Here is a 26,949-nt window from a genome sequence, read left to right as displayed (position 1 = left end):
CCTGGTTGGTGGTCAGTTTGAAGTACATGATATTTTATTTTCCCACAGGTCTGGAGATTGGGTGTCAGAAATCTAGGTTTATGCATAGTCACCCTCCCACAGAAACCCATCAGGACTAATCTTTCCTGTCCCTTCTTAGCTTCTGCTGGTTTCCTGGAAATCCTGGGCCTCCTAGGTGGCTACCAAAGCACCTGAATTTCTGCCCCCATCATTTCATGGCATCCTTCCATCTTGGACCTGTTTCCTCATCTTGTAAAAATGCCAGTCTTATGGGAACAAGTCCTTGCTCCTCTAATATGAATTCATATTAACTGGTTAATCCTCCAATGACTCTATGCCCAAATAAGGTCACTAATCAAATCTCAAAAGGTCAATTTCACTCATATTCATTACTTTTTTGTACTCTGTATGTTACCACAAATTTGGGGAAACATGATATTTGTCTTTTGGGGCCTGGTTTATTTCACTAAGCATAATGGTCTGCAGTTGCATCTACATTTTTGTGAAAGACAGGACTGCATTCTTTTTATGGCTGAGTACCATTCCATCATGTATATATACACCATAATTTCTTCATCCAATCATCAGTTGATGGACATCTGGGTTGACTCCACTGTGAGCTGAGTGCTGTCAACAGAGGGATACACACAACTCTTTCATATAGTGATTTCAATTCCTTTGGGTAAATTTCCAGGAGTAGAATGGCTGGGACCTGTGGTAGATCCATTTTCAGATCTCTGAGAAATTGCCATACTGTCTTCCACAATGCTTGTACTAGTTTACCTTCCCACCAAGTATTAGGCTACTATTTTCCCCATGTCCTTGACAGCATTTTTTATTTTTTGATTTTTGGATGATAACCATTCTAACAGGGGGGAGGTAAAATCTCACTGTGATTTTTATTTGAATTTACTGACAGCTAGCAATGCTGAGCACCTTTTCATGTGTCTGTGGACCATCTGTAATTCATCTTTTGAAAAATGCTTGGTCGTATCCTTTCTCATTTCTTAACTGGATTGCTTGTTTTGTTGCTGTTGAGCTTCTTGAGCTCTTTATATATCGTAAATAGTAATTCTTTATCAGAAGTATCATTTGCAAACATTTTCGCCCATGGTGTCAGTTTGTTGAATGTTTCTTTACTCTGCAGAAGCTTCCTAGCTTGATGTAATCTCATATGTCTATTTTTGCCTTTATTGCCTGTGCTTCCCGGGTCTTAATATGAAGTCTTTGCCTATGCCAATGTGATATCAATACATTTAGATTTATATCTACATGAAATTAATCTTTTATTCTTTTCCTTTGCTAAAACATACCTTTCATTAACTCCCTTTCCAGGTTTTATTTTTGTTTTAAAGATGCACACAGAGACAGAAAGAGAGATATAAAGGGAGTCTCCCATTCACTGCATCACTCCTAAAATGCCCTCAACTAGGCTGGGCCTGGCTGAAACTGGGAGTTGGAAACTCAGTGCAGGCCTCCTACAGGGTTAGTAGGAATCCAACCACAAGAGCCATCACATCCTGCCTTGCAGAGTGCACACTAGCAAGCACCTGGGATCAGTAGCATTATTCCAGTGTGTAACAGGAGCATTTAAGGGTGTCTAAAGCATTATGAGAAATGTCCACCACTTTGTGGGAGACTTTGTGTCATTATGGATGAGAGATGAGCTTTGTGTGAATATTTCTGTAATTATAGCAGTCTGAGGCTTCTGTGCCTCCATTCCCACTGTTCTGTTACTTTTCCAATGGCCTCTATATTTGCCTTCATACTCCTAATTATACCTGTCTCACTGCTGTCTCCATTTTAATTCACTATTATTTCATGGAGGCCCTGTTGAACTGGTGGTGAGGAGTAGGGGAAGGAAAGTTTTGTATCAACCCTTGTTTCAACCCCTTTTTAAGCCAACCCGAGTCCCTGACCTTTCCTCTTTCACCTTTCCCTAGCCTCCTATTCTCCCTATTTATTTTACTAAAACTAGTGGGGACTAGAGTTGTCTGGATGCCCCCTATCCAGTCACATAAGGTTCTGGTGGTGTCCTTGGAGGATGTGACTTTGCTATGAAGAACACCTGGGAATACTTCACAGTGCTCACTTTCCCCTGAGTATTTCCAAATGGGTATTTCCCCCTCTCCTGGGCCCACAGGGGTTCTCCTCTGACCTTCACCACGAGAATCTGGTGGACCTGTGGAGCACAAACATACAGAAGTGGGGTGACCTGGAGACTGGACCCCACTGGGTTTGTTCTCCAGCAGGTGCACACTCAGCCTCTGAGCCCATCCACACTCCCATGCATGTGCGCTGTGAGCCACAGGCTCCAGGACCCCTGCTTCAGCTACGCTGACTGCAGCTGTGCTCTCTGCACCTGTCAGCTGCAGGCAGGAATTCCAGGGTGGCAGCTTGCACACTTGCTTCACTTTTTTGATAGATCTAAGTTGGCCTTTTTTTGTAAAGATTTTATTTTACTTTTTTTGAGAGAGTTACAGAGAGTGAGAGGGAGAGACAGAGAGAAAGGTCTTCCTTCTGTTGGTTCACACCCCCAAATGGCTGCAATGGCCAGAGCTGTGCCAATCAACAAACGGATGAGTAATGACAATGTGGTATATGAACACAATGGAAGAGTTTTAATATATAAAAATGAAGTAAAGTTTTATACCACACCATGGAAGGACATGGTAAAACAACACACTGCAATAGACACAGAAACACAAACACTGTATGTTTCTAATACAATGGCATGTCTACACTAGGCAAATTCAAAGGGACTAGAAGTACAGATTAGTTGGGGATGGAAGGAGGAGAAGGTAAAGTTCTTCCTTTATAGATGCAGAGTTTAGATTGGGTATGATGACAATTGTTGGGGCACACAGGGGTGGTGCTTACACAGCACTGCCAAGTAATTCATGCCACTGAAATTTTCACTTACAAGTGATTCAGATAATAAATGTCTACTTGCCCACAGCAATTTAAAAATACCTGACAAGAAAGACAGCAAATGAAATAGCTGCTTATGTAGATTCATGGAGGTAAATGATCTTGGAACACAACAAGAAAAAAGCAGGGAATTCTATGGTCTACATTTTGGGCATTTCCATGCCCATTTTGGGCAGGAGCAATGATGGGGCATCATCAAGGAATCAGTGCACTATGGCATTCGCCTATTTCTAAATAGACTATTTCATAATGATTTGGTTGCTGGTAGTAAGAAAGCCAAACTCCCTTCTCATTTCTTTCCTACTCCTCTTCTTGGGATTTTTCATCTGCCAGGGAGGATGACCCAGCAGTAGCATGTGTGCAGTTCCAAGCTCACATCATGTGGCCTTCCTGCTACTTGTGGGTGCAGGACTGGCTTGTCTTTTTCTTGCTCTGTTATTGAGTGCAGCACAGAAATTTTGAAGTAGTTCACTGCTCACAACTACCCCCACCTAGCCTAGGCCCATGTCCACAGCAAGCAAGTCTCCCTGCCGAACTCATCCACAACACCTGACAGTTACCCCGTGGTTCTCCTAGCTGCTCCTGAGGACCTGGTGGAAGCGATTCCAAGAGACAGAGCAGAGGAGGAAGTCACATCTCTTGGCAAGGTATGACTGGGGTTTTTGGTCACAGAAACAAATGTTCCTGGTATACAATCACTAGTCTTATTTACTTACTTATTTGAAAGGCAGAGTTACACAGAGACAGGGGAAGAGAACAAAAGATCTTCCATCTAGTAGTTTACTCCCCAGATGCCTTCAAAGGCCAGAGTTGGTCCTGGCCAAAGCCAGGAGTCCAGTGCGCTACCCAGATCTCACACATGAGTGACATGGGACATTCTCCATGCCTCCCCAGGCACAACAGCATGGCATTGTATTGGAAGCTGAGCAACCAGGATGCAAACTGGCACTGCAGGATGGACTGCTGGCACTGCAGGCAGCAGTTCCGTTCACTGTGTCACAACATCAGGCCCAGGCAACGTTTTTCTCAGATACGAAAATCTGAACGCCTATACTGCAGATGACTTCCACAATTTATTTGTGGGGGAAGCCCAGGGCATGTCTGTTATAAAGTGAGACATGACTCAAGAGGGTCTCATAAAAGGACAGAATCAATTACAAGTGATGTGGTGCTGGGCGTTTTCCACAGGAGCAGTTCTGCATAGTTTAAATATTTTATGATTTAAAAGATTTATTCATTATTTGAAAGGCAGAATAACAGAGAGACAGACAGACAAAGATCTTAAATCCTCTGGTTACCTTCCCAAATGGCTATAATGGCTGGGGCTGGGCCATGTGGAAGCCAGGAGCCTGAAACTCCATCTTGGGGGGGGTCTCCCACTGGTTGGAAGGGACTCAAATACTTGGGACATCCTCCACTGCCTTCCCAGGTACATGAGCAGGGAACTGGCAGCAGCAGGGCAGCCTGGACTTGATTTGGTGCTCTGATATGGGATGCTTGCCTCACAGGGGGCAGCCTAACCCAGTGTGCCACAAGGCCAACCCCCAGGTTTTCATTTTCACAAATGAATGTTGCATTTGCCCACCAAAATGAACACGTAAAATGGGCTGTGAAAAGCTCACGTATTTCACACAAGTATCCTCTGTGCTTTATTTGGGGCATTTGCCTCATGCACTGTATCCCATCAAGTTTCCCAAGGTCAGCACCAGGAGAAGAGACCTGTGCAAACAGTATCTGACCTCACAGTGACTTCCTTTCTCTGACTGCAGGTGGACTCAGGATCCAGTGGACACTGTACGTATTCTAGAATGCCTCAGGTGCTGAGGAACAACTGAAGGGAGGAGACACTGGGACCTTCCTGCCGGTTCTCTTCTGGAGAGCCAACCTGATTCCAGCTTCCTGGTGGATTAAAAAGATTGAGGGTGTGGTAAAACAAAAACCAGAAAGACTAGCACATAGCTACAGGCATCTAAGGCAGGCTCTGGAAATAGCTATGTCATTTAGATGGTGGGGGTTTCTGTGCCCCAGTATGGTGAGTTTTTATGAGTGAGCGTGTATGTCTTTGAAAGTGCTTGGATGTGTATATGTGTACATATTTACCACAGAAAAGGTGTTCCCAAATGCACAGCTCAAGGTTCAATTCTCAAAAAACAAAAACAAAAAAGAACCTGATCACCGTCTGAACTTTATGTAAGTGAGCTCATTCAACCCTCACCCCACATGTGTCTGATGGTTAGGTCACAATTCCATGGCTTAGCTGGATATGAAACATACTCCCAACATATGTGAAAAGTATTTAATACTAATGAAAACAGTTTAAAATATATTTAGGGAGCTGGAAAGGTCAACATGATTTGATCATCACACACTGTCTGCATACAATGAATTCTTATGCTATAATCCATAAAGATACCATTTCTAATGGTAATAAAAACAATAAGATCAGGAGAAAAGTTTTACCATAATGCCTGGTGCTCATTTTTAAATGGTGGAATTTCACCATTTTTACATCTTCTTTATTTACTTGTGTGGTACCTAGGGATTGGCAATAAATGAACATGTTGCTTTGCCTACAACTGAGTCCTTCTCCCACTAACGGTTGCTTTTAATTAAGTTCAGAAGCTCATAGGAGAGATGACATATTCAAATACAATAAACAGATATTGACCCCTGAGTAGTAGTGACCTTGGGAAACATCAAGACGACAGTAGCCGTTTATTTGGCTTCTAAACATGCAGGAGTCATCCCAGGACTTACTGAAATACAGCAACTGTGGTGGTATTGAGCCCAAATAGTTCCCATGAATTAAGCTGCCTTGAGCTAGAAGGCTTAAGGCTCTGTTTCTCAGGTCTTTCACGTTCTTCTCCTTCGCCTTAACCCTTGCCCCATGCCCATGTCCACCAATGCTCCCTGATGCACCAGTGTACTGACAGTCACCATATGTCTTTTTAGTGCCCCTGGAGGATGCATGGGAGGAGCTTCCTGGTGACACGGAGGATAAAGAAACTCCACAGTATACTGAGGTAAGGGCCCCTGCCTTCCTCTAAAACAGAAATGTTCCTTCCTTGGCTTCTTCCTTTCTCAACCAGATGAAGAGAAGAAAAATCTGACCATGGATAGGGTCCATGATACACCCTGTGCACGGTGAGGGCCACTGAGAGGGAGAGTTTACAACAACAGAGAGCTGAAACGGGAAACAGGGACAAAATGACTGTCAGGACTGGACCACAGCAAGCTTTTCTCTGCAGCACTTCTCCTCCTTTGAAAGGAATTTTGTGACTTCCCACCACAGTGGACTGGAGAGACACGTCCCCCATGAAGAGCTCATGTCTGCTGGCCTGAGTGTGATCGCTCTGCTCACGTCTTTGGGTTCCCTCCATAGGACCACTCTTTCACATGGGGTTTCCCAGTGTCACCAAGGGCATTAAAGACAGGTGCAAAGGGACACAGAGTGTTCAGACGCTCATGGTGCCATTTTCTAATTACAGGTGATCTCAATACGAACAGCAAGTGGTATGTATTCGGGAATCACTTACTCCCTGTAGTATGAATAGTCCAGATGACAGCACAGATGGGACTATCTCGGGGGCTTTAGTGTGGAAGGCCACCTGACCCCAATTCCTGCTATGACAGAGGACTAGGAGTGCGCTGGTGGGAAATTAACTTCCTGATAAAGGGTAATGATCATTTTCTGGGGTCCCTGGAAGACACTGGCTTGTGCATGGGGGTGGGCTTTATCTATGTGGGTTCACATGTGTTACAGTTCTGAGTGTACAAGTTTGGCAGTTTGTGTGTAATACCCTAGTTATGTTCTCCTGAAGCCACTATCAGTTCTCTATAAAAAATAATCACAGAGGTATTGCTGCATGGTTACAGGAATATGTATATAAAAAAGTGGGGGGTTTCAGATGCAGGCTGGAGGCACCGTATTTCAGTGCACTAGGGAAAGTGAGACGTTGAGAGGTGGTGCCGTCAGCTCCTCTCCCTCCCTGGAAGGCTTGAAGCTGTGGTCAATGTCTGCCTGAAGGTCAGGTCCACAGAGCCCAGGAAGGGGCTGAGAGCACAGAGAAGGGGCAGGGTCATGCTGAGCAATGCAGGGGAGGAACGGGCGAGACTCTCTGTGAACACTTACTCTGTTTGTGTCTCTCAAGATTGGGTCTTGCAGAGCGTTTTGGACTATAACAGTGAGGATGAAGACTCTTCAGGTAGGGGCAACACCCACAAAGACCAGAGGGTCAAATTAGGGCAATGCTTGGGTTATCCACTGCTTTGGACGCCTGAGAGGTCATAGGAACTCAGGAGGAAAAAAGACATTGTATGTAGACATCTGATTTGTTCTTTTTTATATTAATTATAGAGTAGGAAGAGGTTTTATGCCCATGGGATTGGAGCAATAGAAATTTTTAACTTTTAACTTTACATTTTCTTTAATACCGACCACCCCCAGATTTTCCATTGCAAAGATCAAATCCACTGCATTGTGACAGGACAGCACTACCTTTGAATTGAACACAAGAGATGTCTGGGTTTTGCACTGACCATTGTCTTCGTCCATTTCTGGCCACAACATAATACCTGAGACTCTGTAATTAATCAGGAACAGAAATTTCTTTCTTATAAGGTTGAAGGTCAAAGAGCAAGGTGCTGCCATTGTGTCTCAGTAAGGGCTCCTTGCTTCATCCTCAGCTCAGGGCAGAAGGAAGAAGAGCACCCCCCCCACACACACCCAGGGTCAGTTGAGTTAAAGAATACTTGCTCTGGGCTGACTGGGGAGGCCCCAGCATCTTAGAGTTCTGAGGTCCAAGCATTACTCTGGGTTCATCTTGGCTTCCACATCTCATCCAAGTCTAGTGTTTGGAGTAGACTGTGTGACAGGCCATTATCCAGCTGCTACTGGAGACACTGCATAGCTGTACAGGCTGCCCAGAGGATGTGTGTTAGGGGATCCTGGGCTGGACACACACACGGTGCTGCTGACCTCATCGGCTGGAATGCACTGGGCTCAGTGGAGGGCCTCTGGGCAGCAGGACTGGGCATCACTGTTCCCCTCAGATGCACTGCTTCAAACACAGCCTGTTCCCCCTCCAGTCATGCCTAGCATGTTCCCTGTTCTCAGGCCTGCCAATGTCCTACTTCCCAGTCCTCCCACTGCTCAGTGAAAACCCTAGCAAGTCCCATTTATGGATATGGCCAAGAATACACCTGCTGTGGACACCCTGTTGCCTCCTTGGCCGACTACCAGAATTTGAACAAATTAAATTTCCTCTCCTCTTTGGGTCATCTTTTCAAGTGGATCAGGAAACATGGGATTCTTGTGATGATTCAATATTTCCTAACTCCATGAGGTTACCCCAGACATATGGGGTTGGTCCTCATTACTTTCCCAAGGCCCAACAAGCGTCCATGACATTTGTTTCCCACCTAAGAAGTGATCTATAGATATATTGCTGTGCATGGCAATATGTTTTTTAAAGATTTATTTACTTACTTGAAAGGCAGAATTATAGACAGAGAGGGAAAAACAGAGTGAAATCTTCTATCCACTGGCTCAGTCCCCATAGAACCTCAATGAGCAGGTTGGACCAGGCCAAATCAGGAGTCCAAAACTCCATCAGACTCTCCCAAATAGCTGGCAGGGCCCAAGCACGAAACATCCTACACTGCTTTCTGAGGCACATTAGCAGGGAACTGGATCAGAAGTGGAGGAGCAGGGACACCAACCAGGGATCCCATGGAGGGGTCCCCACAGGTGGCGCTTGAACCTGCTGCACCACAATGCCAGCCCCAGGTGGCAGTATGTCTTTATCTTGGCCTCCAGAGCTCCCAAATCAGACAATAATGTGATTGGTAGAAGATGACAAGGACAAAGGAAATGGACAAGAGTTATGAGACAAAATAGAGGAAGGGAAACACGAGGGATGGAAAACAATGAGTTCCATACATCGACCCAGTGGCTACCTATGGAGGAACAAGGTGACACTTCTTAGGCACAGTGATGGGAATCTGAGGGCTGGAAGAAGAAGTCAGAGTTCAGATCCTCTCACTCATTACAGAGGTGAAGCCATCTAGGCCTGGGATAGGGTATAGACATGGGGTCCAAGGTTGGCCTACATCATCCAACCAGCAGCAGGGATCCGAGTCCTCACCTCAAGTCTAACTCTCCCCTTTCCTTCTCTCTGCTCTGGTGCACATGGAAGGCAACCTGGCAGAGTCTGAAAGTTAGCTTGGCAGCGGCGATCTAGGGGTGAGTGATTCCTCTTTTATTTTTTTCTGATTCTCTTGCTTTCTTGCTCACAAGCCCCTGGTCCTGCTTCTCCCGTGTTCCCTCCTCACCACAATGGATGATTCGCATCCTGAAGGACCTGGTGGCATCCAGGTAGTGGATGTCCTTGCACTGTGGATGCTGGTCCAGTCTCTCTGGAGCCATCCCCTCTCCCTTCATCAGCCTTGCCCTCACTCCTCACCCCCGGACTGCACTATGAAACGGTGCTGAGCAACCCGACTGCCCACACAGGGAAGTCAGCCGGGGACAGGCAGGCAGGGTCCCAGTGTCAATGGAGGGAGGACTCCAGGGAAGTCTGACTCTGGCCTCCATGTCCCCCAGGACAGGGCTTTTCCTTAACGCCTGTTTCAGGAAACATACTTGTCTCCTTCCAGCTGTCCACATGTTCCCTTGACGTTAACTACCCTGAAAGTCTACAGGACATGGAGGACCTTGATCAAGATCAGGAAATGTGAGTTTGGAGCAGGTAGACGGGGTCAGGGAAGTAAGGGCACATGGACTCCATTGCTTCACATTCTTTTGACACCTCAGGGAAGCCAACAAACTGGAGCCCAGAGGTGGAGAGGCTGCCGTCGAGCCTGACCTGGAAAGTGATGAATGGATGTTCAGGATCCACGCAGGTGGGTGAAAGATGCACCCTGAGGTGGTTCCAGGGACACATCCCCATTCCATGGCAGCCCTTAGGGCTCCCAGGCTGAGCCCCCAGTAGCTGCTTCATCTGAAGGAAAGGCTGGAGGTGCTAGCAGGATTGGCATGCAAATGACTTCAGAGGGGGATGTTAGTTGTGTTGTTTCTGGGGAGAGCCCCCAGAGCTGTTGAACATCTCCCACTACAGGGTGCATCCCCACCTGCCCAACCCAAAGTCAACAGGCAGTTTCACAGGTGTGGGGAGACACTGTGGGTCGTCCCTGACCTCTTCAAACTCAGGACGATTAGGAAGAGGGTGAGACAGAGAGAGGTGCCTTTGGGTGTCTTTTCACACCAGGAAAAGAGCCCACTGCACCCACTTTTGCATCCTTGTGGGTACCCAGCCCATCCTGACACCAAATAGGAGCCAGCACAGAACACAAGAGCTCCAGGCCTTTTGGGGACCTCAGCCTCCTTTCTTAGAGCCTTTTTTATATGTTGATTGCTTTATTTTTCTGGGTGTAAAATTTCCTATGTACCTGTCAAATTCAAACATTTGGGCCAGTGCCATGGCTCACTAGGCTAATCCTCCACCTTGCGGCACCGGCACACCAGGTTCTAGTCCCAGTCAGAGCGCCTGATTCTGTCTTGGTTGCTCCTCTACCAGCCTAGCTCTCTGCTGTGGCCCAGGAGTGCAGTGGAGGATGGCCCAGGTCCTTGGGCCCTGCACCCGCATTGGGGAGACCAGGAGGAAGAACCTGGCTCCTGGCTTCAGATAAGTGCCGTGCGCCAGCCATAGCACACCAGCCACAGAGGCCATTGAGGGGTGAACCAATAGAAAAGGAAGACCTTTCTCTCTGCCCCTTTCTCTCTGCCTGTCAAAAAAACCAAAAACCAAAAAACAAAAAAAAACTAAAAAAAAAAATTCAAACACTTGCCAGCAATTCAAGGCAAAGCTCACTTTGAAGAGTAGCAGGAGCAGGGCCCCAAGCCCCTCTGTTCTTCTCATTTGTGCTCTAATCTATACTTCAATTACAAATACACATTGGCTGTATGTCTTCAAAAGAAAGTCTTCCATCACATGTTCCATGCCAAAATATACTAAAGCAATAGTGGTGGGGTTTTAATGCCACAGAATGATTCTTTGCCAATAAAATCTCTGAGATGACTTTTACAGGGAGGATAGAAAGAACTTCCACAAGATTAGGGAAGGAAACCAAAGGGCTCTGTGCAGTTGTCCATAATTAACATGCAGCTCACAGGCCCCAGACCTGTGGGGTAAGGACTGAGTGGGCAAGGTCAGGACTCCCATTCTGTGTCATCAGACCTCCTGCTCCTCACAAGACCCAGGGGAGTGGGCCTTGGATTTGTAATCCCAGGGGCCAAGAGACCTCCCCCTTCCCGTGCATCAGGTTCACTGCCAAAGTAGCCAGTCCCATGAAGGCTGCCCAGGTGAGTGCCTAGGGGAATTCACAATTGTAGGACATCCACACCCCATCCAGATGGGCCTCAGTGCCCCATGGCCCTGACTGCTGTGGAGTTCAGGACCTACGGTTACCTCCCAGGGCACAGGAGCCTTCTGAGAGCTGCACACCCACCCCACTGTCCCCACCCCAGCCTCATCCCTGTCCCCCCACTGACCCCTGCTCCTGTGTCTTTCTTGCAGACATCTTTAGCTGCTCGGAAGTCTGCAGTGTGGAGTCCTGGCAATCAGAGGAGCTGGAGTTTCCCACGCCATTGGAAACTTGAACTACACAGGAGACACAACATCAGCCACATCCCTCCTCACCAGTCCTCTGCGAGCTTTATATTAAATTCTTTCACCTAGTACTAGTTGATCTTCACATGCTTTTCTGTAAAATAAATACATCATAAGAAAACACCTTTAGCAAAGGCAGAACTTAATCAGAGAGCAGTCACCCTAGGGAGTACCACCATCATCACTCCCTCGAGAGGAATCTCATTTGGTCTTCACTGAACAAAGTCACTGCCAGGTTGGCTGTTAAAATCTGTCCTTACAGTAATGACTTTCTAGGGTTTTTGTCTCACGTCTGTTCCTTCCTCTGGAAGGGATCATGGGGTTCATCTCACCCAAGATCTCTCACAAAGACTTGGATGCCAATGTTATTTTTCACCTAATGGCAGCTTGGATGGCACAAAGTGCTAGTCTCTTCTTGAGCATCTTAAATATTGTCTTCTTTTTCCTCCCAACCCAGACCAGCTGGATCATTTTCATTCCCTTCTATGTTACTCATCCCTGTATTCTAGATCTCTGAATATTTTTCATATAATTCCCAGATTTTACTAGACTATAAATGGCTTCACTCACTCAAAGTATGACCCAGTTTTCTGTGAAGGAGGAGTTTGAGAGCATATTGTCATTTCCGGAAACAGTCTGAATTATAATTATTAGCTTTAGATCATTGCATTGGTTTTTCCTCTTCCAGCAATCTCATTCATACACATGCAGGTATTCAACTTCTGGTATTCCTCTCTCATCTTCTGAAATCTTTGGTCAAGCTCCTATTCTGTATATTTCCTCTCTCACCTTCTGTTTCCTGAAAGGCACAGATCTGTTTGTGTTTCCTCTGGTTTGCATTTCATGGGTGATGTTAGTTTTTCCTGTTTTCCTCCTTCTTTCCTGAGTCTGCCCATTCATTTCTGAGCTTCCCTGATTCTTAGTATCATGTCCTTCCATGCTTGGTATCATTGTCGCAACCATGTCTCCCTCATCCTGAAAACTACCCCGCTGAGAACACAAATTACACAAAGATGGAAGCATTTTCATGTATCAGAGAGTACTTTCTCTCTCTTTATTACTGATTCCTCCCTCTAGTACTTTTATATGGGGATGGGCATATTGCCACCAAGATTCTGGTTTTGTTCCTTTTAATAGAAAATTTGGTTTTGGGAATTCTGCATGAGCAATAGGATTCAGAAAGACTTGTCTTACTTCACATAGCTTCTCTCAGTTGCTTTTGTGCAATGCTGAAAAACATGACACCTGATTTCTTAGCTCTGCAATTTACCATTATTCCATATGAGATTCGCCTCTGAAAACCCCTTTTTCAACTTAACTGGATTATTGCTACTCCATAGGAAGGCCTGTTATATAAGGAAACAATGGCCCCCAACTTTGCAAATCTAGATTTATAAGATCCCTTTCTATGAAGAGTCAGTATCAGAATCTCTGAGATTATGCAGTTACTTTCTATGATGTCTACAAAATTCTTTTCTCTGAGTGACTGGTTAGCCTGTCTTTATCAGTCACCATTTCATTCATAGGATCATTAAGTTTTAGTTTCTTTTGGTTTCTTTGAATCACAAAATTTAGGAGCTTTTTTTTATTTATATTTGTGGCATTTGAGTTTAGAATTGGTAATTTTCACTTTACTTTTACATCAGTCTTATTTCAGAAAAATTTGGTTTCAGTTACCAAAATGTTTTTTAGTTAGTTAGTTTTAGTGAGTGCTATGCATTTTGAATCCCTTAGACTATCAAACAGGTACATGCAAGATCAGGTTCACCTAGGTCCACAACTCCAGCAGAAATGAGTTTTGCCAAGTTCAAGCATAAACAGCTGGCTTACCACAATTCCTTGTGTTTGACACAGAATGGCCAAGGATCATCTTACTGATTTGCCCTTGTCCTTAAATGCACTACGTTGGAAATAAACTCTCTAAGCAAAAGTACTCTTTGAATTTTCTTTGCTGATATATAAAAATTAATGTACAGGAAAAAAACTGTCATCCATATAATGTCATGAATCCAATTCCTGAGCAATTAAAGATTTACACACACACATACACACACACTACATGATGGGTGGCTTGGAAAACAAAATGATGATCTTATACTCACAAACCAGGAGTTCATGAATGAACTCTGGCTCCCTGGAGCCTGGGGATGTTCTACTGCTCACTGTCCAGGGACACCCATTGGTGGGTGGAATGGCTGAGCCAGGCCCACAGCTGCATCTTTCATTTTCAAGATTTATTTATTTATTTGAAAGGCAGAGTCAGAGAGAGAGAGAGAGAGAGAGATCCTCCATCTACTGGTGGTTCACTCTCCAAATGGCCATAACAGCTGGGATTGGGTCAGGCCAAAGGCAGAAGCCAGGAGCTTCATCTGGATCTCCCACGTGGGTGCAGGGGCCCAGGCACTTGGGCCATCTTCCACTGCTTTTCCAAGTGCATTAGCAAGGTGCTGGGTGGGAGGTGGAGCAGCCGGTCATAAACTGGTGGCCATGTGGGATACCGGCATTGCAGGTGACAGTATAGCCTGCTGTGCCACAACACTGACCCCCACAGCTGCATCTTAGCCCTGCCCCCCAACACACAAACACATACACATGGCATCGCTTGTTAGCAAAAGACAAGATTAATATCATACAAGCTCTTCAAGCCTCTGATACCCTACAAGCATGCACAGGTGATCTCTCCCCAGACTGTCCAGGCATCGGTTGGCAGGATTGATGGATGGCATGGTGTGCACCTGTGACTTCAGAAACATAGGCATGGCATGCAGAGGAGGCACTGGGCTGGCCTCCTGATGCACTTGTGCATGGTGCAGATAGCTCAGAGTCAGCAAGTCTAAAAGGGATAACAGTGGGTGGAACAGGAGCTACAGCCTCAGACACAGTGAGCAGGAGGCCAGAGAAGTAACTTCCTGGAAACCACTCCTGTTAAGCCTCTCATGTGCTTGGAGGGGCATTACGGACCTGTGGCTGGTTTACTGGCTATTCGAATGGGACATGTGGGAGACAACAAACCCCCACACCAGAGGCTGAGGATAAAGCATGAAAAACCAGGTAGGAGCACAAGAATGGGTCTAATATAGGACCTTCTGGTGGTGAGTGGGTTATCTCCCTTGTTGGAGGGCACAGGGATGTGAGCTGTCTATGCATCATCTAAGATCAGGAGATAGGGACAGAGTGAGCATCTAGATCAGCCATGAGTCCCCGGATCTCATGTCAATGAGATTTCCGGACGACTCCTGGTTCATTAATGGGAATTTGAGTGCTGCAAGGGATATGTAGCAAAAGTAACCTTTTGGGGCACATTCCTCCCTTGATGTATTTAAGGAAATGTGTGAAAGTACTGAATGAATGTTTAAAGACACATATATAACTTTATAAATAGCTCTATACTTTGAAAAATAAAATTTGGGGGCTCACTATGGTATAGTGGGTAAAGTTGCTGCCTGCAGTGCCGGCATCCCATAAGGGTGCCAGTTCAAGTCCCAGCTGCTCCACTTTTTTAATATATTTATTTATTTGAAAGGCAGAGTTTCAGAGAGGCATAGGCATAGGTATAGGCATAGGCAAAGAGAGAAAGAGAGAGAGTGAGAGTGAGAGAGAGAGAGAATCTTCCATCTTGGGCCATCTTCCATTGTTTTCCCAGGCCATAGTAGGAAGCTGGATCAGAAGTGAAGCAGCCAGGTCTTGAACGGGCACCTATATGGGATGCAGGTACTATAAGAGGTGACTTTAACCACTATGCCACAGCATTAGCCCCTGCTCCACTTCTGATGTAGCTCCCTGTTAATGTGCCTGGGAAAGCAGAAGAAAATGGCCCAAGTGCTTGGGCTCCTACACCCTCGTGGAAGACCTGAATGAAACTCCTGGCTCCTGGCTTCTACCTGGTCCAGCCCTGGCTGTTGCAGCCACCACGGGAGTGAAATGGTGGATGAAGATTTCTCTCTCTCTTTCTCTCTCACTCTATCTCTCTCTCTATCTTTCTCTCCTCTCTCTAGTGCTGCCTTTCAAATAAACAAATCTTTTTTTAAAAAAGAAAAAGAAAGTTGTTTTTTACTTGTAAAGCTGCATCCTTCCTTCCGGGATGCTTCCCTCTCAAAGGAAGGAGGAAGTCAGGACAACCTTTAATTTACAAATGTGCACACCAAAAATACATAAAACATGTATCCTAGAAATAAATACAGATAGGGAGAGCCAAGATGGTGGAATAGTGAGGGCGCGCACCGATAGTCCGGGAAAATTTAGTTTAATAAAAGGGGAGTTACGGTAGCCGCAGAAAATAGAACCAAAAAAAAAAATTGCAGGGGAAACCCTTCTGGATGGAGCAGCCGTGAATCGGAGGACCTACTGGGAGAACAAGGTCGCCCACTGCGCGGAAGCCAAGTCGCGGGACCGAGCCGCAGAAGCCCCAGGGTCTGCGCGCCAGTGCTCCAAGGGGAGTGCATGCCACACAGACAACAGCGGGGAGACTTGGGACGCTCAGGGCTCCAAGTCCACACATCAGCGCTGGAAGGGGAGGTGAGCTCAATAACCCGAGACATTGGTGGGGAAACGGGGGTCAGAATCTAGAGGGGGGCCGGAAAGTGCAGCAAACTCACTACTGGAAAGAAGGAAAAAAAAAAGCTTCGGGGTTTCTCTTCCCCCTAACCTTGCAAAGGTTACAAGGCTGCAAGGCTTGAAGAATTCCCAAGAGACAAAGAGCAGGCCTCCTCTCTGGATTTACATATCAATGGGGGAGAGCTAAGGAACTGAGTCACTACAATTCAGTAGCCTAGGCAACCCAGTGGGAGTCCAGAGGAGCCAAAGACTGGAAGCTAAATACCATCAATTCTGCACAGCCCTGCCCTGCGGTGTTACTTACCCCCTGAATAAATAAAATAAATAAATAAATAAAAAGAGAGAGATTTACCACGCATAACCTGAGGGTGTCACCTTTGCACACCCTTAACCAGGAAGAACCAGGCAGAGCTCTCAGGCCGCACCCATCTCAAGCCTCCAAGGCTCCTCCAACAGCAGGCAGTCCACTTAACACGGACACAGTATAAAAAAAAAAAAGAAAAAAAAATGCACAGTGACGCAAGAAGAATTAACTCTGCCGAGTAACAAACACAGAAATAGAGGGAGCAAGATCAACGATGACACTATGATGCCTCCAAATAAGCAAAACACCCCAAGCCAAGAGTATGAAGATAATGAGATAGAAGAAATGCAAGATACGGATTTCAAAAAATCTATGATAAGAACATTTAGAAGTTTTCAAAAGCAAATCCTTGAACTACAGAAATCCTTAATGGACAAGATTGAAAATCTCTCTCGTGAAAATGAAATTTTAAGGAAGAGTCAAAATGAAACTCAGAAACTAGTAGAACAGGAAAGTGTAATAGTGAAGAGAAATCAAAATGAAATGAAGAGCTCAACAGATCAAATGACAAACACATTAGAAAGCCTTAAAAACAGAATGGGTGAAGCAGAAGAGAGAATATCGGACTTAGAAGATAGAGCACAGGAAAACATACAGTCAAACCAAAGAAAAGAAGAGGAAATTAGAAACCTAAGAAATATTGTTGGGAATCTACAGGATACTATTAAAAAACCCAACATTCGAGTTCTAGGAGTTCCTGAAGGCATGGAGAGAGAGAAAGGATTGGAAGGCCTTTTTAGTGAGATACTAGCAGAGAACTTTCCAGGTTTGGAGAAGGACAGAGATATCCTAGTACAGGAAGCTCATAGAACCCCCAATAAACATGACCAAAAGAGATCCTCACCACGACACGTGGTAATTAAACTTACCACAGTGAAACATAAAGAAAAGATCCTAAAATGTGCAAGAGAGAAACGTCAGATTACTCTCAGAGGATCTCCAATCAGACTCACAGCTGACTTCTCATCAGAAACCCTACAGGCTAGGAGGGAATGGCGAGACATAGCACAGGTGCTAAGAGAGAAAAATTGCCAGCCCAGAATATTATATCCTGCCAAGCTCTCATTTGTGAATGAAGGTGAAATAAAGACCTTTCATAGCAAACAGAAATTGAAAGACTTTGTGGCCACTCGTCCGGCCCTGCAAAAGATACTTAAAGATGTGCTACACTCAGAAACACAGAAACACGGCCATCAATATGAAAGAAGGGAAAGGAAGAACACCTACCAGTAAAAGAGCATGGGAAGCTCAAAGCATATACTAGAAAATATTTCCGGGAAAATGGCAGGGCAAAGTCACTACGTATCAATAGTCACATTGAACATTAATGGTCTGAATTCTTCAGTTAAAAGACACCGTTTGGCTAACTGGCTCAAAGAACACAACCCAACTATTTGTTGCCTACAAGAAACACATCCCTCTAACAAAGAGGCATGCAGACTGAAAGTGAAAGGTTGGAAAAAGATATTCCACGCCAACAGAAACCAAAAAAAAGCAGGTGTAGCCATATTAATATCAGACAAAATAAACTTCAATACAAAAACTGTTAAGAGAGACAAAGAGGGACACTATATAATGATTAAGGGTTCAATTCAACAGGAAGATGTAACTATTATAAATGTATATGCACCTAATTACAGGGCACCGGTCTATTTAAAAGATATGTTAAGGGACTTAAAGGGAGATTTAGATTCCAATACAATAGTACTGGGGGACTTCAATACTCCACTCTCAGAAATAGACAGATCATCCGGACAGAAGATCAACAAGGAAACAGCAGATTTAATTGACACTATTGCCCAAATGGATCTAACAGATATCTACAGAACTTTCAACCCTACATCTACAGACTTCACATTCTTCTCAGCAGCGCATGGAACCTTCTCTAGGATTGATCACATACTAGGCCATAAAGCAAGTCTCAGCAAATTTAAAAGAATTAGAATCATACCATGCAGCTTCTCAGACCACAGCGGGATGAAGCTGGAAATTAGCAACTCAGGAAACCCCAGAAAGTATGCAAACACATGGAGACTGAACAACATGCTCCTGAATGAACACTGGGTCATTCAAGAAATCAAAAGAGAAATCAAAAACTTTCTGGAAGTAAATGAAGACAACAACACAACATATCAAAACTTATGGGATACAGCAAAAGCAGTATTGAGAGGCAAATTTATAGCAATAGGTGCCTATATCAAGAAATTGGAAAGGTACCAAATAAATGAGCATTCAGCGCATCTCAAGGACCTAGATAAACTGCAGCAAACCAAACCCAAATCTAGTAGGAGAAGAGAAATAATTAAAACCAGAGAAGAAATTAACAGGATTGAATCCAAAAAAAACACTACAAAAAATCAGCCAAGCGAGAAGCTGGTTTTTTGAAAAAATAAACAAAATTGACACCCCATTGGCCCAACTAACTAAAAAAAGAAGAGAAAAGACCCAAATCAATAAAATCAGAGATGAAAAAGGAAACCTAACAACAGACACCACAGAAATAAAAAGAATCATCAGAAATTACTACAAGGACCTGTATGCCAGCAAACAGGAACACCTATCAGAAATGGATAGATTCCTGGACACATGCAATCTACCAAAATTGAACCATGAAGACATAGAAAACCTAAATAGACCCATAACTGAAACAGAAATTGAAACAGTAATAAAGGCCCTCCCAACAAAGAAAAGCCCAGGACCAGATGGATTCACTGCTGAATTCTACCAGACATTTAAAGAAGAACTAATCCCATTTCTTCTCAAACTATTCAGAACAATCAAAAAAGAGGGAATCCTCCCAAATTCTTTCTATGAAGCCAGCATCACCTTAATCCCTAAGCCAGAGAAAGATGCAGCACTGAAAGAGAATTACAGACCAATATCCCTGATGAACATAGATGCAAAAATCCTCAATAAAATTCTCGCCAATAGAATACAACAACACATCAGGAAAATCATCCACCCAGACCAAGTGGGATTCATCCCTGGTATGCAGGGATGGTTCAACATTCGCAAATCAATCAATGTGATTCACCACATTAACAGACTGCAGAAGAAAAACCATATGGTTATCTCAATTGATGCAGAGAAAGCATTTGATAAAATACAACACCCTTTCATGATGAAAACTCTAAGCAAACTGGGTATAGAAGGAACATTCCTCAATATAATCAAAGCAATTTATAAAAAACCCACAGCCAGCATCCTATTGAATGGGGAAAAGTTGGAAGCATTTCCACTGAAATCTGGCACCAGGCAGGGATGCCCACTCTCACCACTGCTATTTAACATAGTTCTGGAAGTTTTAGCCAGAGCCATCAGACAAGAAAAAGAAATCAAAGGAATACAAATCAAGAAGGAAGAAGTCAAACTATCCCTCTTTGCAGACGATATGATTCTGTACTTAGAGGATCCAAAGAACTCTACTAAGAGACTATTGGAACTCATAGAGGAGTTTGGCAAAGTGGCAGGATATAAAATCAATGCACAAAAATCAACAGCCTTTGTATACACAAGCAATGCCATGACTGAGAAAGAACTGCTAAGATCAATCCCATTCACAATAGCTACAAAAACAATCAAATACCTTGGAATAAACTTAACCAAGGACGTTAAAGATCTCTACGATGAAAATTACAAAACCTTAAAGAAAGAAATAGAAGAGGATACCAAAAAATGGAAAAATCTTCCATGCTCATGGATTGGAAGAATCAACATCATCAAAATGTCCATTCTCCCAAAAGCAATCTATAGATTCAATGCAATCCCAATCAAGATACCAAAGACATTCTTCGCAGATATAGAAAAAATGATGCTGAAATTCATATGGAGGCACAAGAGACCTTGAATAGCTAAAGCAATCTTGTACAACAAAAACAAAGCCGGAGGCATCACAATACCAGACTTCAGGACATACTACAGGGCAGTTGTAATCAAAACAGCATGGTACTGGTACAGAAACAGATGGATAGACCAATGGAACAGAATTGAAACACCAGAAATCAATCCAAACATCTACAGCCAACTTATATTTGATCAAGGATCTAAAATTAATTCCTGGAGCAAGGACAGTCTATTCAATAAATGGTGCTGGGAAAACTGGATTTCCACGTGCAGAAGCATGAAGCAAGACCCCTACCTTACACCTTACACAAAAATCCACTCAACGTGGATTAAAGACCTAAATCTATGTCCTGGCACCATGAAGTTATTAGAGAACATTGGAGAAACACTTCAAGATATTGGCACAGGCAAAGAATTTCTGGAAAAGACCCAGGAGGCACAGACAGTCAAAGCCAAAATCAACTATTGGGATTGCATCAAATTGAGAAGTTTCTGTACTGCAAAAGAAACAGTCAGGAGAGTGAAGAGACAACCGACAGAATGGGAAAAAATATTTGCAAACTATGCAACAGATAAAGGGTTAATAACCAGAATCTACAAAGAGATCAAGAAACTCCACAAAAACAAAACCAACAACCCACTTAAGAGATGGGCCAAGGACTTCAATAGACATTTTTCAAAAGAGGAAATCCAAATGGCCAACAGGCACATGAAAAAATGTTCAAGGTCACTAGCAATCAGGGAAATGCAAATCAAAACCACAATGAGGTTTCACCTCACCCCGGTTAGAATGGCTCACATACAGAAATCTACCAACAACAGATGCTGGCGAGGATGTGGGGAAAAAGGGACACTAACCCACTGTTGGTGGGAATGCAAACTGGTCAAGCCACTATGGAAATCAGTCTGGAGATTCCTCAGAAACCTGAATATAACCCTACCGTTCGACCCAGCCATCCCACTCCTTGGAATTTACCCAAAGGAGTTTAAATTGATAAACAAAAAAGCGGTCTGCACCCTAATGTTTATTGCAGCACAATTCACAATAGCTAAGACCTGGAACCAACCTAAATGCCCATCAATGGTAGACTGGATAAAGAAATTATGGGACATGTATTCTTTAGAATACTATACCGCAGTAAGAAACAACGAAATCCAGTCATTTGCAACAAAATGGAGGAATCTGGAACACATCATGCTGAGTGAAGTAAGCCAGTCCCAAAGGGACAAATACCATATGTTCTCCCTGATCGGTGACAACTGACTGAACACCAAAAAGGAAACCTCCTGAAGTGAAATGGACACTATGAGAAATGGTGACTTGATCAGCATAGCCCTGACTGCTAATGGACAACTTAATACATTATCCCTCTTAGTAGTTTTTTTTTTTGTCTGTTCTACTTAATATGACTGGTTTAATTCTGTAATTATCACACAGTTATTCTTAAGTGTTGAAAATTAACTGAAATGTGATCCCTGTTAAACATAAGAGTGGGAATAAGAGAGGGAAGAGATGTATAATTTGGGACATGCTCGGGCTGACTTGCCCCAATTGGAAACATACCAGGGGATTCCAATTCAATCCCATCAAGGTGGCATGTGCCAATGCCATCTCACTATTCCAAGTGATCAATTTCAGTTCACAATTGATCATAATGAAAGGACTAAGAGTCAAAGGGAGCACATAAACAAGTCTAGTATCTGCTAACACTAACCGATAGAATAAATAAAGGGGAGAGTGATCCAACATGGGAAGTGAGATACTCAGCAGACTCATAGAATGGTGGATGTCCTAAATAGCACTCTGGCCTCAGAATCAGCCCTAAAGGCACTCAGATCTGGCTGAAAAGCCCATGAGAGTATTTCAGGCATGGAAAGCCAAGACACTCTGGCAAAAAGATCTCTGTGAGTGAGATCCCAGTGGAAAGAACAGGTCTTCAAAGAAGGAGGTACCTTTCTCTGAAGGGAGGAGAGAACCTCCACTTTGACTATGACCTTGTCTAAACAAGATAAGAGTCGGAGAACTCAAGGGGCTTCCCTAGCCTTGGAAACTCATGACTGGTGCATAGGGAGATTACTGATGCCATAAACAGGAGTGTCAATTTGTAAAGTCAACAACAGGAGTCACTGTGCACTTACTCCTCATGTAGGATCTCTGTCCTTAATGTGCTGTACATTGAGGCTTAATGCTATAACGAGTACTCAAACAGTATATTTCACTTTGTGTTTCTATGGGGGTGCAAACGATTGAAATCTTTACTTAACGTACACTAAACTGATCTTCTGTAAAAAAAAAAAAAAAGAAATTATCAATTCCCAACTTGACTCTCACTGGGATTAAACATGACAATAGGTCTGATCTGATTTCATCATCATTTAAAAAAAATCATCTATTATTTTTCACTTTATGTTTCTGTGTGGGAGCAAACTGTTGAAATCCTTACTTAAGGTATACTAAGCTGATCTTCTGTATATTAAGATAATTGAAAATGAATCTTGATGTGAATGGAAGGGGAGAGGGAGTGGGAAAGGGGAGGGTTGTGGGTGGGAGGGACGGTATGGGGGGGGAAGCCATTGTAACCCATGAGTCGTACTTTGGAAATTTATATTCATTAAATAAAAGATAAAAAAAAGAAATAAATACAGATAGAAACCAATCTGTAACATCCACATACCTGACGTTCACAACACATTGGGCTTACAAAACTAATATTCACAGCCCCAAAGAGCTCATACAGAATTGGACAGACACACTCAAGCTCTTCACAGAGGGGCCACTGAGCCCTCCTCTTCTGTGCTGGAAAGCATGGGGGTCAGAAACACCCAGAGAGATCCTTGCTGATAGTTCCATTGACCTTGGGATGACACCAATCACCATGGACGTGTCAGTGCATCAGCCCTGAAACCAGGGACCTCAACATCAGTGGATTGTTGGCCACTCTTTTCCAGAAAGAAAACCCACATTTTGAAAACTTGTGGCACTTAAAGACTCCCGGGTCAACAAGGGTAGGTGAAGCCTGGCCTCTCCCCCTAATCTGTGTTTCTGGGGAGGTTACCTTGTAGGTAGTAAACCTAGGCACCAGGTCAGATGGCATGAGGCTGGAGGGATGGTCCTGTCACAGTGCAACCAAAATGGGGTTGTTTGGGGACTTCTCAGAGACCAGGAAATGGCACAGGCCTGAAGGCTACACACTCTGGGAAAGCCAGCTCTGGCCAAAGCAGCATGTCCTAGAGATACTGCCCAGGAGAACTGCAGGGCCAGCTCACTGACTCTCTTGGAAACACCTGGAGTCCACATGCTGTACGCCTCCCACACCTGAGGCGCTCAGGACCCATGGCTGACAACACCCTTTACTGACAACACCCCCATGTGAAAGATACCCCTCACCAGGTCACAGGCTGGATGTCTGGTCTGAAAGCCAAGGTGGATGCATAAGGAGACTGTCTATTTTAGGACCCACTAATCCTAGGCCAAGACACTTGGAAAAACTGTTGGACGTGTGTGCACATGTATGTTGCCCATGGACATAGCAGGAAGACAGGAGCAAGGCCATGGGTCATCCCCAGTCCCCAGGCCATTAATCTTTCCAGAAGTCCCTTGCTTCTACATTGACAGGTGGAAACCCATATCGTATCCACAACAAAAGTTAAAACTCTTAGACAAATACACATTACACACACATCTGTAAATGTGTACATGTTCTGAACAAACTGCGGAGGAAGTGTACATAACTGTGTATGTACTCCTATTGGTCTACAGAACAGACAGTGGTTCCTTTAACTGTGGAGCTATATGGGATAATCTGATACTGCAGAAGGGAGGAATTTACTATGACCATTATTTCTAGAGCTGTATATACTCAAAAATACATGCAACATATATATTTCCAAAGTAAGTAACAGAGAAATAAATCCATGAGTATTATATCCATGATTCTATAACAAGACAATGTACATATACAAATAACTACACACTCAACACTGGGGAGCACACACAATCTGACACACTTAGATACACGTATAGTCTATATAATCTAATTGTCCAGGCATTGGGCCCTCCATCTCGCTGGCAAGCTTGGGGTATAACACACCTGGAAGCCCTTCACTGCCCATTCCAGGGCCCCTTAGTGCACACCAATCACCAGGGCCTTTCCACCAAAACAGCCGTGATAACAGGGATCTGAATCTTAGTGGAAAGATGGCCACTCTTTCCATCAAAAGAAAAACACATCCTTTGAATCAGCCACGAGTCTGAGCAACTCAGATACCAACAGAACTAAAGCTAGCCCTCTCTGTGGAGAATTTCCTCACACAGAGAGCTATGTTCTGAGGCTGACTTGGAGGTAGTCCATGAAGACCTGAGTTCTGGTGACATAAGGCTGGTGGCACAGGTCTGCCACGTGAGAGTGCCCTGAGGATAACGTGGGACTTCCGAGGGTCTCCTTGGATGTTTATGGCCCCCACACTCTCGTACAGGAAGGGAGATGGTCAGCCAAGGGCTCCTATGACCTCAACCCAGCCAGGGTTGCACATTTCTGGCCCATGATTGGCAGGTTCTGTTCTGTATGGTATTCATAACTAAAATAGTGCTCTTGTAGAAATCCTGGCCTATATACACTTATGAAAATGTACATAGACATTGAACAGACCCCTAAAGATACATGCTTAACTGTCTGACTACTTGTACCACTATATAAACATATAGAAAATGGTTCATTTACCTGCATTCTTGCATCCAGGATGCTTCAACTCCCTAGGAGAAAAGAATACATTAACATCATTATTTCTACAAACACAAATACATACAAACATGTACATCACAGGAATAAGTAAAACATAAAAACACCTGATCCCACATGTATGAGAGTATAACAAGAAAGTGTACATATACAAATAAGTTAGATACACAGCAAAGCACACACAACCACACACATACACACATTTACTTCCTTTGTCTAAAGGCCATTTGGGCCTTCCCTCCAGTATTGGGAATATTGAGTGCGTACACACCCAGGAAATCCCTTCACTGCCATGTCCATGGGTCCATGGCAACACCAATCACCAGGGACATGTCACTGAACTACCTATGGCAACAGGTAGCTCATTAGGGAGCTGAATGCTCTTTCCAAAGATGTTCACTAGAAGGAAAACCCATCTTTTGGTTAAGTCAGAGCTTAGAATCTCAGCTGCCAATGGGTCTGGCAGAAGCTGACCTCTAACCTAAGAACATTCCCTCACACTGTGCTCTCAGTTCACCACGCAGATAGTACACATACATGGCATCAGGCTGGATGGACAACCCTACCAGGAAAGGACTTCAAGGAGGATGTTTGGGGACTTATAGAAGCCAGGCCCAGACCCTGAACACTATGCCCTATTACAGAGCTGGCTCTACCTATAACTCCCTTGTCCTGGAGGCCAATGTAGCTATCTAGAGGACGGGCTCACTGACTCATTGAGAACCAACTAGAAACCATGTGTCTTAGGCCTCCCACATTGAAAACCCAGGACTCTCAGCACCAGTGTGATCCTGGCATTCCTGATTGGAGAAGGGCTTTCAGGAATAAAACAAAGCCTAGAGGACAAAAGGGAAATGACAAATGACCCTGACCACTTGAAGTTTAAACATAACACAGAAGCAGCGTGAAAACAGCCAACGTTATGGGGATCATCTGTGCGAATGCACATACGCAAAGGATGCTGCCTGCCCATTAAGTGGTGCCCTAGAAACATGTGTAATTTCTGGGTTTCTTTAAGGAAATGTTTAAAAGATACTGGTTTCACCTGAACATAACCCTACCGTTCAACCCAGCCCATCCCACTCCTTGGAATTTACCCAAAGGAATTTAAATTGGCAAACAAAAAAGTGGTCTGCACCCTAATGTTTATTGCAGCTCAATTCACAATAGCTAAGACCTGGAACCAACCTAAATGCCCATCAACGGTAGACTGGATAAAGAAATTATGGGATATGTACTCTTTAGAATACTATACCACAGTAAAAAAACAATGAAATCCAGTTATTTGCAACAAAATGGAGGAATCTGGAACACATCATGCTGAGTGAAATAATCCAGTCGCAAAGGGACAAATATCATATGTTTTGCCTGATCGGTGACAACTAACTGAGCACCAAAGGGGAAACCTGTTGAAGTGAAATGGACACTATGAAAAACGGTGACTTGATCAGCATAGCCCTGACTGTTAATGAACAACTTAATACTTTATCCTTCTTAGTATTTTTTTTGTCTGTTCTACTTAATATGACTGGTTTAATTCTGTAATTAATACACAGTTATTCTTAAGTGTTGAAATTTAACTGAAATGTAATCCCTGTTTAACATAAGTGTGGGAATAAGAGAGGGAAGAAATGTATAATTTGGGACATGCTCAAGCTGACTTACCCCAAATGGTAGAGTTAGAAACATACCAGGGGATTCCAATTCAATCCCATCAAGGTGGCATGCAGCAATGCCATCTCACTAGTCCAAGTGATCGATTTCTGTTCACAATTGATCATAATGATAGGACTAAGAGTCAAAGGGATCACGTAAACAAGTCTAGTGCCTGCTAATACTAACTGATAGA

The 26,949-nt window shown here is 43.9% G+C and overlaps 1 long non-coding RNA gene across 1 annotated transcript in view; it reads right to left on the bottom strand.

The window, feature by feature from the left end:
• LOC149121266 (uncharacterized) overlaps positions 1–26,949 on the bottom strand; it is a 98,161-nt gene that overhangs the window by 57,438 nt on the left and 13,774 nt on the right. The window contains exon 2 of the long non-coding RNA XR_016224358.1: positions 25,083–25,114. This is a non-coding gene — a long non-coding RNA (uncharacterized LOC149121266). The remainder of the gene's footprint in view (positions 1–25,082; positions 25,115–26,949) is intronic.

Source organism: Oryctolagus cuniculus, chromosome 17 (assembly GCF_051225735.1).
Source record: "Oryctolagus cuniculus isolate XC-2025 breed Fujian yellow rabbit chromosome 17, ASM5122573v1, whole genome shotgun sequence".
NCBI classification, from domain to species: Eukaryota; Metazoa; Chordata; class Mammalia; order Lagomorpha; family Leporidae; genus Oryctolagus; species Oryctolagus cuniculus.
This window is presented reverse-complemented; position numbering and strand designations above follow the sequence as displayed.